The sequence below is a fragment of the Natator depressus genome, chromosome 2, assembly GCF_965152275.1.
Source record: "Natator depressus isolate rNatDep1 chromosome 2, rNatDep2.hap1, whole genome shotgun sequence".
Lineage (NCBI taxonomy): Eukaryota > Metazoa > Chordata > Testudines > Cheloniidae > Natator > Natator depressus.
Genome location: NC_134235.1, coordinates 52,330,540 through 52,349,162, shown reverse-complemented (window position 1 = coordinate 52,349,162; position 18,623 = coordinate 52,330,540). Strand labels below are relative to the sequence as shown.

Genomic DNA, 18,623 nt, shown 5'->3' with positions numbered 1-18,623 from the left:
AAGGTGCCACTAGTACTCCTTTTCTTTTTATTTACACGGTTTATTAAATGCTTGGGCATCCTTTTGGATGAATAGTGTTGCACAAGAAGCAACACAGGTGATGTTCCTTCAACACAAAATTCCCTTCCGGGGAGACAGGTGGAGGCTTTCCATGGGGCTGGAGGCACAAACTGTGAAACAGTGGCACACAAAGCAATGCTGTGCCCCACTCCCAGTTCTTGCCTAGTAGTGAAAGCTCGCAGCTGGATAGCAGACCACAAGGACTTCTCCAGTATAGGGGAGAAGAGGGCTGTTTAGCAGGAGGGCAGGTGCGGCCCCCCCCCCGGATCCGCACTATTGAAACCCAGCTGGCAGGAACCTCCCCCGGCAATCCCCAGCTCCACGGCCGCTCCAGGGCCAGGCGAGGGGCATTCAGGAGGGGAGCGTTCTCGCTGCACGGAACAGCCCATCCAGCAGCACAAGCCGGGGTGGGGGCTCGCAACTGCTAGGCACAGCCGCCAGCCCCCGCGAGCCTGCACCCCCACCGCCGGCTCCCGGGGCGTTCGCGGCGCGCGCGCGCGGCACCGCAGCCCCCCGGGTAGGGGGAGGAGCGAGCCCCAGACCCTTTTTGTGGCGGCAGAGCCAGCCCCTCGCCCCTCCCCGCGGCTGGCTGCGGAGTGCAGCGATCCGGGGGAGGGGAGGAGGATGACTTCATGCCGCCGGAGCGCGCTGTGAATTTGGGAGCTTCAGCTGGTGCTGGGATGCGGGGAGCGGAGTGACAGCGTGAGCCGCGGACACAGACCCCTCACCCCGCACTGAGCTGCGGCCGCCGGGGGCCAGGCCGGAGGGTCCCCAACGCAGCAGCAGGGCGCGGCGGAGGACGATGCACTGAGTCGGTCGCTGGGCAGGTGGGTCGCGTAGCTCGTGTCCGCCGCAGCGGAGCGTCAAGCCGCCGGGAGCGGGGGGGACGGAGCCTTTCCGAAAGCGGGGAGCCCGCGGCGTGTGCTTGTGGCTCGCCGGGAGAGTCTCCAGCCGCATGGCCCGGCCGGGGAGGGGGGGCTCATTTCAGATCAGCAGCGGTCCAAGCCCGGGCTCCCTCTTCCTGGGTGCGTGACCCGGAGCGCGGGAGGCTCGGCTGAGCCCAGCCGTCCGGTGCCTCCGGAGGCTGCCGCCCTGAGGCTCTCTGATGCGCGCGGAGGGGCGGCCCCAGCGGCCCCCGGCCGAACGCTCGGAGCCGCTGCGAGGTGCCGAGCCTGGGGGCTTCCCTGGGAGGCGGCCGAAGAAGCCTCCTCGCCGCCCCAGAGAAGCTGCCAGGCGTCAGCCCCCGGATTCCCTGCAGTGCCTCCAACGCTGGGAGGGTTTGGCTGGAGAGACGCAGGCTGGCAAGTGTCTGGAGCTGTGTTTGGTTAATGTGTCACTTCCCTCCAGCGAGAGAAAATCCCTCCAACTGAAACATGGATTCTTTTGCGCCAGAATGTGGGATGTTTGATGCCAATTCTCTGCTTCACAGCAGGGCTGCTTCCCTTCAGCTTGTCACAAGCCAAAGGCTCTTGAGTAAACAATGGGCATTTTATTTACCGTTTATCGGACAAAGAAACTAAAAGTGGAAAGACCTATTGGATCATCTAGTCTATGGCTGCCACAGGTGCAGAATTGTTCCCTGTAGCTGTTTTATTTTCTAGTGCTTTCTCCAGGCTGCTTTTAAAATTTCCCCAGTGATAGGAAACAACACCTTAAGGTAGAAGGGTTTGACTGAAAAGGAACCATATTAGATAGAAGTTTGTCTCTTGGTTTGAATCCCTAATTTTGGAAAGCATCCATAACCAAAAGCCAATGTAGCAGAAGTTACAGGAGTAGAAGTAGTGCCTAAAATGGATTCTGCTGCTCCTTCCTGTTCTTTTATCTTATGTTTTGATCCAGAGCATCAAGGTAAAATGTCGGATACCACTAACAGTTCCTAGGTTCAGTAGAACAGAAGGCTTGGTGAACCGCTAGTTGATCGTATATCTTTTGGAAGAGTGAGAGGAGACAATCCTGTTACTATTAGTACAGCCATATTATAGCTTGGCTATTGACGCTGTATCTTGCTTATGGAATACGCCGAGGAGTTCATGTATCATTGATGAGAGAGATTTTTAAGAGTTGAGCCAAGGGAGGAAATCCACCTGGCATGTGTGTGTGTATATATATAATTTGTTCTGTTCTAATACCCCAAACCGGCTTCGCTGTACAAGAAAGAGACTAAGACTGGCATGCAGAGACAGATCATTAAACCGGGAACTGACTATAGGAGCTACTGATTAGCAACTCTACATGGGTTGAAAGAGAAAATAAAAGATACTTGTGGGAAGACAAAGGGGGGGTGAGTTTATATTGAAGGAAAGAGGCACTACTGAGAAGAGGATAGTAGAAGTTTAAAATAGCTGTTTTATTTATATTTTCAAGTGAAAGGGCTCTGACTTGGCCTGTCTCCTTTTATGTGTTGGTCAAATGATTGGCATGACAGGCCTCTAGGAGCTATTGTAATTAGATGAAATGCAGATAAGAAATGTAGGAAGTAACTTGGGTTGTTTCTGCTCTTTTTGGGAAGATGTGGCTTAGCACTGTTGTGGAGATTAGAGCAGAAAGCAGAGGAGATGATGTCAGTAGAAGCAGGAGGGAGTTATAGGACATCCTAGTATGTTCACTGGTTTGGAAAAATACTAAGAATGAATGATTGGTTAATGACCGTATTAAAAATGAATTCAACTGACATAAGTATTGGCTCTGAAGAACTTCCATTAAACATGACCCATTCGTTTTAGTTTCTAAAGTATCCCTTTTGGAACTCTCATAATAGTAGAGCACTGGTCTATGTCTCTATTTCAAGCCAATGAAGTTGTATTATTTTTTCAATCAAACTTTTAAAAATGCATTAAAAGTCTTGGAAGTCTATTATGACCTTTTTACATGGTATTCTGGTTAACAAAGATCATTCTTGATCTTTGCTAATTCCAAAGGCGCACCTGCTGGGGTCATATGTGCTGGTTTCTTCCACAGCTGTCCCTGAGTGGCAAAGGGAAGTATAAAGAGAACGAGGAGTCCTTGTGGCACCTTAGAGACTAACACATTTATTTATTTATCTCTAAGGTGCCACAAGGACTCCTCGTTCTTTTTGCTGATACAGACTAACACGGCTACCACTCTGAAAAGGGAAGTGTGTAGCTAAGCTCACACTCTTGTGTCAGGCCGTGTGGTCTATATTCTAGAGTTCATCTGTCTGATGAAGAGAACACGTGATATTTTTCCATTTTATGTTAAATTATATGGTGTCAAATGGCATAAGTAGTCTCTTATGTTGACACAGCATTAGTGCAGTAAATGGAGCTACTTCTGTTTTCTAGGAAAAAAAAGTAATGCTTCTAACCAGTGTTTTAACTAACACCTAATAAAGCAGGGATGGTGGAGGTGGAGAGCTAGTGAGACTCTAGCATTATTGCATTACAGACCTAATAAGTACATTCACGTCCATGAGGATGTTGATATTATTAGTTTAGTTTAAAAGTGAAAACTTCATTTGCTTTTATTTGGGTCCTTGGTGCACCTTGCAGGTACATGCACAGTGTAATTAAATAAAGTGCACAGAGAGGTAATATTTGAATATTAAAAAGAACTCTAATGCACTTGAAACTGCAGAGATCCAATTTCATTTGTGTTAGTGCCCTACGGTTGAATTTAAGCAACCTCAGTCAGTCTATTCTATTATCTTAGATTTAAAGAGATTGCAATGAATATTGTTTCATGTTTCCAAATGTTTGCTTGAACTGACAGAAGTGCCACATTCAGAGTAAGCACATAATCTTTCAATTATGCTTTTATTTATGCTTTTGAATCTGCTCGTTTTCCTAAATTAAGCAGTCTTCCAATCCTCATGTCCTGTCATGTCAAAGAAAGGCCTGAGCTAGGTATAAATCAGCATTTCTCAAATGTGGCCACCAAGGGCTTTTCTTGCGGCCACAGCCTCCTGGGCTGTGATTGGTGGGGAGAGGGAAGGGGGGGGGGCGGCAAAATAGTGGCCCCTCCCTGTTGCGCCTGGATGCACCACCTTGGTGTTGGCTGCTGGGACTGCCAGCAGGGATTGGGCTCTGCCCCCCGCTGGAGACATCAGGGGCACAATGCGGGAGGAGCAGGCAGCCAGTGAATTCTCCCCCTTCCCGGGGCAGTGGGGCTCAGGCTTTGAGGTGGTGGGGTGGCAAATTCTGGCCGAGGGGCTTCGGGCTCCAATCCAGGCTCTGGCTGTGCGGTGGCAGGCTTCAGGCTCTGGCCGTGGGGGCTTCAGGCTCCAGCTCTCTGCTGCCTCCCCCAGCCCCCACCTACCAACCCCCATTGCCCTGGCCCCTGCTGCCTCCCCCGACTCCTCATCCAGGGCTTAATTTGTCCCCATGCTTGGCAGGGCTGAGTAAGGCTGCTGTGAAAAGTGATACTTGTATGTTAATATCACTTTTCACAACAGGCTTACTAGCTAAGAATAAATAAATTGCAATGATTTGCTGTGTATATGTGCATATTTATTTGTTTTTCCTAAAGCTAGTTAAGTATTTTAGGGAAAAGTGTGAGAGCAGCCACCAGCAAGGGTTGGTGGCCTCACTCCAAAGCCACCTAAAAATTTGTCCTGAGAACACCTGGTATAAATGGAGAAGAAGAAAGAGCTAGTGCTTTTTAAGATCTATACAAGTAGCTGCTTCAGCACCTGTAAAAATGTTTTTCAATTATATTAAAATATTTACAGTTCAGTTAAAAGCATTACTTCGGAATGATGCTAACCTTGATTAGGTACATACTCTAAAGATTGCATTATTGTACTTTCTACACCAAAAAAAGTTAGCATAACATTTCTCAGACACCTAATTTTATAAGAAATACTTGGTATTTGCAAACATAAGGGGAAAATTTCCTTCTGCAATTCACATGGCACCTGTCAACTTTAATATCTCCCTCTTTCTGTGTAAGTAGATCTCTTACTAAAGTCTGTTTTTAGTAATTGTCGATGGAAGAGCTGTGTGTGCGCAGATAGCAGAGTATCAAAGTTGATTACTGTAGTACATTTCATACCCGCAGCCAATTAAGTATGTCAATACATTTTGCACTTCAAAAATTGGATGCTCAGACCCTGAAACTAACACATAATTAGGCTAGGCAGAATACATATTTTTGTAATTTGATAAATAGTATAAATTAAAAAATGTTTAAAATAAATATTGATATATTTTTAAAATGTTATGGTTGCAGGAAATCATGGGGGAAGTAAGCAATGGGGGATCGAACAATAATTATTAAATGATGGTAGAAGTTGAGATTTTCCTGACCTGCTTATTTGAAGCTCCAATAAAGGATATACATTTTAAACAGAATGACAAATTCTTCTTTTTTTACGGTTAGCAGCATGATTTTGTATTGCACTTGAGTGGGAGAAATGTGACTTCTCCTATGGAACTATGGTATAGTAAAATATGGACTGTCCTTGTAATGGAAAAACTTTCACATCAAGTACATACACAGCAGAAATGACAAAAAGAGGATAGGTTTCAGAGTAACAACCGTGGTAGTCTGTATTCGCAAAAAGAAAAGGAGTACTTGTGGCACCTTAGAGACTAACCAATTTATTTGAGCATAAGCTTTCGTGAGCTACAGCTCACTTCCACAGATGCATACTGTGGAAAGTGTAGAAGATCTTTTTATACGCACAAAGCATGAAAAAATACCTTCCCCCCCCCCACTCTCCTGCTGGTAATAGCTTATCTAAAGTGATCACTCTCCTTACAATGTGTATGATAATCAAGGTGGGCCATTTCCAGCACAAATCCAGGGTTTAACAAGAACGTCTGGGGGGGGGGGGGCGGGGTTGGAAAAAACAAGGGGAAATAGGTTACCTTGCATAATGACTTAGCCACTCCCCGTCTCTATTCAAGCCTAAGTTAATTGTATCCAGTTTGCAAATGAATTCCAATTCAACAGTTTCTCGCTGGAGTCTAGATTTGAAGTTTTTTTGTTGTAATATCGCAACTTTTCATGTCTGTAATCGCGTGACCAGAGAGATTGAAGTGTTCTCTGGCTGGTTTATGAATGTTATAATTCTTGACATCTGATTTGTGTCCATTTATTCTTTTACATAGAGACTGTCCAGTTTGACCAATGTACATGGCAGAGGGGCATTGCTGGCACATGATGGCATATATCACATTGGTGGATGTGCAGGTGAACGAGCCTCTGATAGTGTGACTGATGTTATTAGGCCCTGTGATGGTGTCCCCTGAATAGATATGTGGGCACAGTTGGCAATGGGCTTTGTTGCAAGGATAGGTTCCTGGGTTAGTGGTTCTGTTGTGTGGTATGTGGTTGCTGGTGAGTATTTGCTTCAGGTTGGGGGGGCTGTCTGTAGGCAAGGACTGGCCTGTCTCCCAAGATTTGTGAGAGTGTTGGGTCATCTTTCAGGATAGGTTGTAGATCCTTAATAATGCGTTGGAGGGGTTTTAGTTGGGGGCTGAAGGTGACGGCTAGTGGCGTTCTGTTATTTTCTTTGTTAGGCCTGTCCTGTAGTAGGTGACTCCTGGGAACTCTTCTGGCTCTATCAATCTGTTTCTTCACTTCCGCAGGTGGGTATTGTAGTTGTAAGAATGCTTGATAGAGATCTTGTAGGTGTTTGTCTCTGTCTGAGGGGTTGGAGCAAATGTGGTTGTATCGCAGAGCTTGGCTGTAGACAATGGATCGTGTGGTGTGGTCAGGGTGAAAGCTGGAGGCATGTAGGTAGGAATAGCGGTCAGTAGGTTTCCGGTATAGGGTGGTGTTGATGTGACCATCGTTTATTAGCACGGTAGTGTCCAGGAAGTGGATCTCTTGTGTGGACTGGACCAGGCTGAGGTTGATAGTGGGATGGAAATTGTTGAAATCATGGTAGAATTCCTCAAGGGCTTCTTTTCCATGGGTCCAGATGATGAAGATGTCATCAATATAGTGCAAGTAGAGTAGGGGCGTTAAGGGACGAGAGCTGAGGAAGCGTTGTTCTAAGTCAGCCATAAAAATGTTGGCATACTGTGGGGCCATGCGGGTTCCCATAGCAGTGCCGCTGATCTGAAGGCATACATTGTCCCCAAATGTAAAATAGTTATGGGTAAGGACAAAGTCACAAAGTTCAGCCACCAGGTTAGCCGTGACATTATCGGGGATAGTGTTCTTGACGGCTTGTAGTCCGTCTTTGTGTGGAATGTTGGTGTAGAGGGCTTCTACATCCATAGTGGCCAGGATGGTGTTATCAGGAAGATCACCGATGGACTGTAGTTTCCTCAGGAAGTCAGTGGTGTCTCAAAGGTAGCTGGGAGTGCTGGTAGCGTTGGGCCTGAGGAGGGAGTCTACATAGCCAGACAATCCTGCTGTCAGGGTGCCAATGCCTGAGATGATGGGGCGCCCAGGATTTCCAGGTTTATGGATCTTGGGTAGTAGATAGAATATCCCAGGTCGGGGTTCCAGGGGTGTGTCTGTGCAGATTTGATCTTGTGCTTTTTCAGGGAGTTTCTTGAGCAAATGCTGTAGATTCTTTTGGTAACTCTCGGTGGGATCAGAGGGTAATGGCTTGTAGAAAGTGGTGTTGGAGAGCTGCCGAGCAGCCTCTTGTTCATATTCCGACTTATTCATGATGACAACAGCACCTCCTTTGTCAGCCTTTTCGATTATGATGTCAGAATTGTTTCTGAGGCTGTGGATGGCATTGTGTTCCGCACGGCTGAGGTTATGGGGCAAGTGATGCTGCTTTTCCACAATTTCAGCCTGTGCACATTGGCGGAAGCACTCTATGTAGAAGTCCAGTCTGCTGTTTCGACCTTCAGGAGGAGTCCACCTAGGATCCTTCTTTTTGTAGTGTTGGTAGGGAGGTCTCTGTGGATTAGTATGTTGTTCAGAGGTATGTTGGAAATATTCCTTGAGTCGGAGACGTCGAAAATAGGATTCTAGGTCACCACAGAACTGTATCATGTTCGTGGGGGTGGAGGGGCAGAAGGAGAGGCCCCAAGATAGGACAGCTGCTTCTGCTGGGCTCAGAGTATGGCTTGAATAGAGACTGGGAGTGGCTAAGTCATTATGCAAGGTAACCTATTTCCCCTTGTTTTTTCCTCCCCCCCCCCCGCCCCCCCCAACGTTCTTGTTAAACCCTGGATTTGTGCTGGAAATGGCCCACCTTGATTATCATACACATTATAAGGAGAGTGATCACTTTAGATAAGCTATTACCAGCAGGAGAGTGGGGTGGGGGGAGGTATTTTTTCATGCTTTGTGTGTATAAAAAGATCTTCTACACTTTCCACAGTATGCATCCGATGAAGTGAGCTGTAGCTCATGAAAGCTTATGCTCAAATAAATTGGTTAGTCTCTAAGGTGCCACAAGTACTCCTTTTTCTTTTTAAAAAGAGGATAAGTATTTAGAAATGTGGTCACCCTATTTAGCATACTTAGAGCAGAAGCGTTCCTCAACCAGCAAGCCAGAATCTTTAGCCAGACTCTTTGAATATTAACCTGATCCTTAGTAAGTAACGTATGATGTAGTATGTTAATGTTTTAGTGTAACTTTGTCTTCATAAAAAAGTTTTTAAAAAACGTAAATATCTTTAAATCACACTCTGATAGGTTCTGAAGCAGCAGTTTTCTTACTTTGCCTATCTGTAAATGTAGATGATTATCCTTTGTGTTTGTGCAGTGAAATTAACTTTTACTGATTTATGCATAGGCTTGGAAGGATTAGATTTTTAATGTGCAGAGAAATGGACAAACAAGGCTAGATCCACAAAATAAATTTAGGCTTAGTATTGCAGTGTCTAGGGGCTGGTCTACGCTACAAAATCGGGTCAGCTTAAGTACGTCGCTTAGGGTTGTGAAAAATTTGAGGCACTGTGCAGTGTAATTAAGCTCACCTAAACCCCACATGTAAACACTGCTAGGTCGACAGAAGAATGCTTCTGTCAACCTAGCTACTGCCTCTCAGAGAGGTGGATTTACTACAGTGACTGAAGAATCCCTTCCGTTGCTGTAGTAAGTGTCTACACTTCAGCAGCACCTTGCAGCATTTCTAGTGTAGACATACCCCAAATTTAGGCATCCTGCCATCTAGTGGAATTTACAGTCCTGAGTTAGGCACTCGGGCGCACTATACAAAGTATGGGAAGAGTTAGGCACCTAAGAATGGGATCCACAAAAGCCAGCACATTGAATGGGGGGAGCTGCCCAATAGGAAGTGCCTAGGAAAGGGTTAGATCCTAAGCCCTGCCCCTCAAAGGGACTTAGGCACCTAAGTTTGGGACAGAGTGAGGTGCCTCCCTCTGCTTGGGATTCACAGATGTGAACCTTCGAGTTAAGTGCCTAAGCGTTTTCTTTCAAAAATTGGTGGTGGTGCTACCCCCCCTTATTCTTCAGCCCAGAAGTTAGAGCACTCACCCAGGATGAGGGAGACTTGGGTTTCAAATCCTCAATCTACCTCGTATGGAGCAGGATTTGAAGGCGAGTCTTTCATCTCCCAGGTAAGTGCCCTAACCACTAGGCTACGGGGCATGCTGGAGTAGATCTCTCTGTCTCTCCTGTTGAAGTTATTCCACTCTGTATAAAATACTTAAGTCACTGAGCAAGAAGAAGGGTGGGATTGACTCCGCAGCCCAGTGGTTAGTAGAGTCACCTGTGAGGGGGGAGATCCACGTTCAAGTCCCTGTTCCAGTGACTATTTATACACAGTGGAACAGCTTCAAGAGGAGACATTGACATACCACACAGGTTAGTGGTTAGAGCACTCACCAACACTGTGGGAGACCTGGGTTGAAATTCATGCTCCACATTGGGCAGAGGGGCTGACTTTGTACGTGAAGCTCCCACATGCTGAGTGGATGCTCTAAGAAATATAAGAGGGGTGGCAGAATTCCTCCTCCAGCTATGGTTTCTGTGTGGCCCAATCCAGTAGTCATGCTCTGAGTAGACCTATAGGATCAGGACCTGCAGGTAAGACAGGCAGGGCAATGCCTAGTTTGAGGGTCCCTCTGAGGCTAAGGCATGAGCTAGGCAGAATTTAGGCAGCTGTGCGCGTGCCTGCTGGTAGATTTGCAGATTTTAGGTGCTACGGAACTTTATCAGCAGAAATATAGGCACTTGTGGGTTTAGGCAGCAACTGAGTAGGGGTTTTGAAGATCTAAATTTTAGATTTAGGTGCCTAAAGTCACAGTTAGTCCCCTAAATCCTCTTGTGGATCTAACCCAGTGTCACAGACATTTCTCCCAAGTGCAAAATCAATTTGTAACTTTTTTTTAAAAAGAGGATTGTTTGTTATGCTGCTGCCACATCTGCTGTGTTTCAGTGCAGGAGCATGTGCAGATCAGCTCAGTCCTCTTTATTTGTCATGTCATAGCGTGATTAGAGGAAAGACCGGTTCTGGCAAATTATCCTTTTCATGTCCTCTCTATGAAACAAGTCAACTAAGGTAACACAACATAAAAAAGAAAACCTGTATATACAGGAACTTCCTTTATTAAAAAACAAAACCAAAAAGCTTACAAAACTCTTTATATAAAGGTAGCAGGAACAATAGAGCAATAATTAAACTAATAAATATCTCAGTTAGGGGTGTTTAATCCTAGTGTCTTGGCCTCCAGTAATTGCGTTCTGCATCCTTAAATTCTTCTTGTGGTTTCAATAAGATACAGTATTCTTCACATTATCCCCTAGATTAATGTAGTTGCTGCATTATGCTACATTTCTGAGGACGCTAAAATGGTTCCCACATGTCCCTAATATACTTCCTGGGTTAAACTGAGTTTTCTAAAACTGTTCTCCACAAACTCTCTCGAATAATTGCAGACGAGAAATAAAGTCCCACCCCACTTTCTGTATGCATTTCAGTGTGTCACAGGTACTCTGGTCCTTCCCGTTTTTCCTTTCCTTTCAAATCTTCCCTAAAAGAAATCTTTAGAGATGTTGCCTCTATGATGCTGGCAGACCAGGTGCCTCACTGAACATTTACAAATGCATTTTGAAATTATTAATATGAGAAATCGCTGAACACCAATTTAACCAAAAGTTTCTTTATTAAATCCAAAGGCCAAGTGGTACTTTATGCAGTTGCTCTAAACATGCCTAAAAAGCCTAAATAATAAACAATTTACTACATCCAAACAGTAACAAAATATTTATAAGCATTTGATCAATATACTTACAAACGGGCTAAATCCAGGGGTGCTTAGACTCATATCGGTCAGCTCCAACGATGAACCCTTGAACCCTTTTATACCCTTTAACAAACATATGTCTCGGCCAGTTACTGACTTCAGCTAAAAACCTACTTGGAGACAGTCCACCCTTATTTCCAGTCTTAATCCAGATAAGATTTATAATCTCCTTTCCTCCCCTCCTTTTTGCTGCCCAATAGTTTCCCCATTGCACTGGGTTCACGCAGGCTTTCACACTGGTGTGTGGAGGTTGGGGAACGGCCGTGTTGGCTTGTTTTAAAACAGATTCTGTTCTCTTTAAAACCATCTGCAGTCACCCCTGTCTGTCAGAGGCCTTCTTTTTAGAAACTTATCTCATTAGTTATTCTTTGAACCTCCCTACTTCATTCCTTTTGGCCTCATAACTCATTATTTCCAAGGCTTTCCTTCTACTTGCTATTCAGGGCCTTTCTTTACAACGCATATATCTATTTCCTTAACCAAACTTAAGGTAACTATAATTCTTGAATTTTATACTTATCCTACAGCTGGAAACCAGTCTTGCTCAACTATGTGTTAGCATTATCAAAATAGATATTAGATGTTAAGTTGATAAAATTGTGTTAAGTGTTTAGACTTTATAGAATGCTTGTAGGATGCTGCGTGTATTGATCTCTCTTACCATCTTTATAGCCTGTGGTATACTGAGTGTTTGCATTGTAAACCTCGGTGGTTGTGTAACTCCCCAAACAGGAAAAGAAGCATTAATTAAGGGAAAGGGCTTGTTCTACATGGAAGGTAAATAAGGTATTGCATAGCATCAAAGCAGAGAGGCCCTGTTGATGCATTCCTAATTCCCTTCAGGAAGAAGAGATCTATGCATGAATTAATTCCATCAGGTTGGACTCTGGAGTGGAGGGGATAAAAATCCCTGAAAAGTCTCTCTAATGCTGTTTGGACTTTGAGGGGCAAAAATTCCTAAACATAAGCAAAGAGATCCCCATGCTGCTTGGCATGGGTTAGCCCTGAAAGACATTTTGAACTGACAGTTTTCTACAACTCTATCACCTTTTAGAATACAGACAGAAACTCATTTGCAGAAACTCGTATATATGTTTGTCTGTTTTAACCTGTAAATAATTATAATTTCTTTTTCCTAGTTAATAAACGTTTAGTTAGTTTATTACAGGAGTGGCTACAAGCATTATCTTTTGTGCGAGATCTAAGGTGCAAATTGACCTGGGATAAGTGTCTGGTCTCTTGGGACTGGGAGCAACCTGAATATTTTGTCATCTTTGGTGTAAGTGACCATTTATTACTAAGTCCAGCTTGCTTGGGTGGCAAGATAGCTGGAGTCAGCGATTAATTTGTGCCAGAGCTTGCCAGGACTGAGCCCTGGCACCTCTAGTGTTGATAGCCCTGCCACCTCTGGGCTTGCTGCATCAGTTATGAATGTAAAAAAACATTGCTTGCAGCCTGGCACCTCTTTTATTACAGATTAAGCACTAACTGAAGTGCCTAAGGCGACTGTCTGTGACTCCATGGTAAAACTGTCAGAGTGCTCCAGGATTTCCCCAACCCAGTAACGAATGTGAAATCTAATTATAGAACATACCACCAGTTTGGGGTGTCTGCCTTGCTTTTCGACCATCTGCCCGGAGGTTGGCACACACGGTCATGAACCACTCCAGACATTGTGACAGCATCTCTGGTTTTGCAGGGTTATAGGCTGATAAATCTTCACTCTTTCTGTGGAGTGCTTTAAACTAAGTAGCAGGTTCTAAACAAAACTATGGGAGGTGAGATGCAATTGCATCTCAAGCTGTAAGCAAGCATGCCCTCTTCTAGCAGTGTTCTCTCTTTGGCTGTCTTAACCTTGTTGGCTCTTGTTCTAAAGCCTATTCCAAAAGATTCCTGACTGCATCTGTCTAAGTTACCATGGCAACCCCTAGATATCCTGTAGAAGAATGTCTCAAAGCTACAGTTCCTTATATGGTTATACATACTCTTTTTTTTAAATTTTATATTTATTTTAAACAGGTGCTTATCTATTTAGTATACCCCTACAGGAATCACCTTGGGGTGAGCACATAACCATTGGGAAAAGAGCTCACCACATGCTGTTTTAAAATCACACAAATGCTTGTTAACTCTCCTCCCCCACATTCCTCCTTCCTTCTTCTTTGATTCTCTTTATAGCACTTGTTAAACCTCATTTGAACTATTATGTATCATATTGGTCAGAGCTTCCAAGAGAGGATGGATGCAGCAGAGGTAAAGCCTTAAGTACAGCCCAGGTTCAAGAATTCCATTTACCTGTTGGTCATTTGGAAGAAACTTCTTAGGCAAATCTTGGCTTTTCTAGGCCCTGATCCTGCAATGAGTTCCACATGGCAATTGAAGCCAGTGGAGCTCCATCTGGCTGTAAAGAGATCTGCCCATCTGAGTTCACTGCAAAATCAGGGCCATATTGTTTTATTTCTTAAAAAAATTATGATGCAGCATGGCTGACAGTGGAAGAATGCCACGAACACAAAGCAGTAAAGTTGATTCTGTGCTTTCAAAAAGCTGCATCTTGCAAATGTATGAAAGCACCAAATATGACCACATATGGACTGGGAGACCAACAGGAAAGTTCTGTCTTAAATCTTTTCATAGTTTTATATCTCTTCAGATGTAGTACAATTAGTGGATGATGGCATTCTTACCGAGCTGTTAGTGTTTGTGGGCTGAAATGTGGTGAGAGGAAATACAAAGTGGAGCAAGACTGGTTAATTCATAGATTCCAAGGCCAGAAGATCGCCTCTGTGATCATCTAGTCTGACCTCCTGTCTAACACAGACCATAGAACTATTTACGAAGTAATTATTAGCACATACATGTATCTTTTAGAAAAACATCCAATCTTGATTTAAAAATTTCTGGTGATGGAGAATCCAACACAAGCCTTGTTAATTTGTTCCATAATTAATTAAATAACTGTTTAAAATGTACACCTTATTTCCAGTCTGAATTTATCTAGCTTCAGCATCCAGCCATTGGATCATATTACACCTTTCTCTGCTAGACTGAAGAACCCATTATCAAATATTTGTTTCCCCATGTAGGTATTTATAGACTGTAACCAACTCACCCCTTATCCTTCTCTTTGTTATGCTACGTAGACTGAGCTCCTTGAGTCTATTGCTCCATATGAGAAATGGAGCATGTGAAAATTTCTGACTTTTAAGGGGCTGACTTAGTGTGTAACACTAAAAAGAAAGCATCACGTCTAAATATAGAATACTGAATTTTAAGTAACCTTTATTTGTGAAGCTTTGTGGAGCCAAAGTCTGACATGAGATGCGTATGGATAATATGTGATCTGAGGAGGCGGCCTGGCTTGAGAAATGGGCATGATTTCTCTAAAAATAGAGATGGCATGCATTGGAAGCATAAGGGCACCACAGTTCATCACCTAGGTAGGTTAAGTGTATACAGTAACACAGTAGTGCCCAAACTTTTCCTGTTGTACCCCCCACCCTTACCAGTAATGGAATCTGTCTGCTTCACCCCCCATTACTGCACAGTTGGCTCAGCAGAGGATTGTGGGATGGGAGTGGAGCTGGGGCTGGGGGCAGGGGTGGAGCTGCAGCTGGGGCCGGAGCTAGGCGCTCGCTCCTCACCCCCTGTGGGGGTTGGCCCTGCCGTGCCCCCCCCCCCCCAAACATTCCTCTGTGCCCCCCCTGCTGTAACATATCAATCACTTTATATAATAAGTATGGTGTAGGTTAAGAATTAAACTACTAAAAACAAAACCTCAAACCCAAGCAAAGGGTTTTTTTGTTTTGTTTTTGTTTTTTAACCTCAAATCGGAAGAAGTTCCAGAGACTTGATGAAGCCCATTGGAGACTGCACTGTTGGTATCGATTTTATATGCAAGGTGCTCTGATGCTGTGGTGTTGGGGAGCAGTATAACAATATCAGATAAAATAGATAACACCAGCATCCTGTGGCTCTTATCTAAGAGTAAATGGTGATGTGTGTAAGAAATATGAAACTTCCTAGCACACAGATCTCATGGCTGTACTAAGTGTGGTGGTACCAGAGCATGCTCCGAGGCAGTGCCGTGGTTCAGCTGTCATGGTGAAACACAGTAAGGCAAAAACCAATAACTGGAGACTAGGATATGCAGATCCTCCATCAGAAATGCTGCACGCCCTGTCATCTCCACATCAAGCCACTATATGCATGAGAAATATGAATGCCCAGAGTACTGCCACATTTACTTGATAGATATGTAGCAGCAAACTGTGGAACCCAGATATTATTATGTAAACGGGAACATACATGTGACACCTGCCACACTGTGCTACAGACACTCTGGCAGCCTTTGCGTACTAACAGACTAGTAGGGTTTATACAGATGACTCTCCACACATCATAAGCCTCCAGTATTGGGAATCTGATTAGGTGGGTACAGGATATGAGAATGGGGATTAATGGAGATGTTATACACCGTGCCATGCACTAACTGATTGATTGATTGCCACTCTGTGCCTCGGAGGTGGATGCATTTCAGTTGTACTCTGTATGTGTGTTTGTTTATGTAATTATTGTAAAGACTGCAGATCAAGGACACACATTTCTGTTAGCTTCCAGTTTACAATTTGGGGAATTTAATATTTATATAACACGTTTCATCTTGGAAGATCTGAAAACAATTTCCAGCACTTTGTTTAATGCACAGCATTTTTCATATCTGTGTTGAAAGGTGTCATGTAAATATATTCTCACAGTTGTACAGTTAGTAGCACTGTCCTTTGATCTGTAGCCCGAATCTCAAGTGGAAGATATGGGTTTCTAAATATGCTACAGAACATTGACCCACGCTATTCAGAAAAGTCTCTCATCCATGACTGCCGTGCCTCATAAAGGCTACACTTTAAGGCCATTAATTTATTGTAGAATGCAGCTGTCTGCCTCTGATGCTAGATTCCAATGGGGAGCATGCTATATGTGTGCCCTTCCTGGCTAGTAGTTCATTTCCAGATAAGTCTGAAGTGTTAGCTCTAAATGGGTCCCTCTCTGCCTACTTTAGAGGCTGGCTCGTTCCTTTTGTGATTCCACAGTACTTCTGCTCAGCCAAGATGCTTGAGATAATGGTACCAGGTTTAACAAGAGATGCAGCTGATAGCAGGTTGTTCTCATTGGCTTTAGAATTTATTTCCCCGGTGCTCACTTCGTCTGCCAGAGCTGACTTTGGTGATCCTGCTGAAAGATCCTTTTATTTTCCCAGGCTTTTCTGGAGGGAGGTATTAAGCAGGGATCTCAAGTGGGTAGTCAGGAGAGTCTTTTGTTGGAAATAAACCATTTTATAAATCAGGTTCTTTTAAATTAGTGTCTCAAAATTGTGTACATTTGCTTACGGGGAATTGATTAACGTACTTGAAACAAATCTAAAATAAATGTCTGGTAATTTATGGAAGAAACTTAAACTCAGCATCGAAGCTACTTAAGTGTACTATAACTGAATCACAGAAGATGCGGATACTCCTAAATGAAAAGGAAGGCATCAATAAAACCATTCCTGGCAAGACTTTATTCAAGTAGTTCAAAGTAAGCCAACAGAAAAGGACATTGACTATGGATGCTCAAATGCAAGATGGAAATTAGGAAGGCTAAGAGGGAATTGGAATAGTAAACTACTGAAAACATAAAATGAGAGGGCTTTAATGTCAGTAGGAACACACAAAATTGCAAGAGTTGGTAACGCTGGATGAAACCCACTTCCACATCCATCAGGCACCACAGGCTAGAGGCACTCAAGCACCAAGGTAGGCACTGATGCAAACAGATGCAGAAACACTGCAGAAGTGCAGAGGCACCCAAGGGAAAAGCCTTAAAAACTCAACAACCATATGAGAGGCAGAGTAATACCAGGGGGAAAAAAAGGCACCTGACAAGGTATAGTTGGGATCCAATGGAGAGCTGGAGTAATGGCCCACAAAGTGCAGTCTCCTGCAGAGCTCTTTTGTTGACTGGAATCAAAAAGCAACTGACATGTAGAGGGCAGCATTTTTACTTTGCGGGGATGGTGCATGGCAATCAGTAGGTTTACATCCTACCTTTCTACCACTGTCCTGAAGGGTCCAAACTAACCAAATCCCCCAAAACAAAAAAAAACCCCACCCTTAAGAGCTCACATTAAGAAGCTAAGACTCAGGAATGAGAATCCTATTTATTAGAAAATAAAGGTTCTCTGGGTCACATTATACCCTAAATGACATCTGCAGTATTGCCACCCCCAAGCATTCAAAAGTCAGGATCGCTCAAAAAGAAAAAATTGCTTAAAAGCATGATTTTTTAAAAAAGTAAATATGTTTTTAGTTTTTTATCTCGCTTTTCAGTTCTTAGGGTACATGCTCTCATTTTCAAGGTTTTCTGTGCAGCCACATTAGCTACAAATTTACCTTTCCTTTTGAAAAAGGGAGGTTTTTAGAAATCATATGACTCCAGGACATGGGACTTAAAGAAAAAACACCAAATGTCATAAGAATCATGATAAAAATTCCAGGAGGTAGCAACACTGGTTCCATCTCATGAGATGTTTCTGTCATCATGTATCTCTAGTGGAAGGATAAAGTGGCTGCAGACATGCAATCCAGGAATTGTGATAGATCCTCACAAGTGGCCGCTGGATTGGGGGATGGCAGACCAGATCTTCTTTCCACCAGCAATGCATCACTTTACCACTTACCTGAACAATAAGCCTGCTCGTGACACTGGGAAATGATTTTGTTAGCAAGGGACGCCATCTCTGTCCATTTGGGAGGGAGCTTCTCTACCAATCGCACTGGTAGCAAAAGTCTGGAGAGACCAAGGTTTTTGAGCCTAACAGCCCCACAGTGGCCAAGACAGATGTGGTTCTTCACTCTGTTTCACACAACCAAGGCAGGTTCCATGGTACTGAGACACTGGCTTCAGACTGTTGCTGAAAACCAGGGTACATCGCTCTATCCCAACTCAGTAGTCTTCATGGGCCATTTTATACAACCCCATGCTCTGGTTAACCCTAAACCTCCAACTACCAGAAGCTGGAACTGGACAACAGGGGATAGGTCACTTGATAATTGCTTTGTTCTGTTAATTCCCTGTGAAGCGTTTGGTACCGGCCACTGTCAGACAGGATACTGGGTTGAATGGACCGTTGGTCTGACCCAGTTTGACCGTTCTTATGTCTTGCTTGCCTCCCACACAAAAAAAGCTACTTTATCTGGGTCAAACTAGAAAACTAGCTCCTTCCAAGTACATCTGTCAGCTGTTGTGGCAAGTTAGGCAAAGATCTCTGCAGCCTCTTGTCATAATCAGGTTTATGTGGGGCTTCTGAAACCCCCACATTAATATGGACCCGACAAAACAGCTGAAAACTCATTTTGAACCACTCGTTTCCGGTCA

At 44.1% G+C, this 18,623-nt stretch overlaps 1 protein-coding gene across 1 annotated transcript in view; it reads left to right on the top strand.

Moving 5' to 3' along the window:
* The first annotated feature begins 592 nt into the window (after positions 1 to 592).
* The window catches only part of PKIA (cAMP-dependent protein kinase inhibitor alpha), a 68,625-nt gene continuing 50,594 nt past the window's right edge, over positions 593 to 18,623 (top strand). The window contains exon 1 of the mRNA XM_074943043.1: positions 593 to 887. The gene's annotated coding sequence lies outside the window, so the exon portion shown is untranslated. The remainder of the gene's footprint in view (positions 888 to 18,623) is intronic.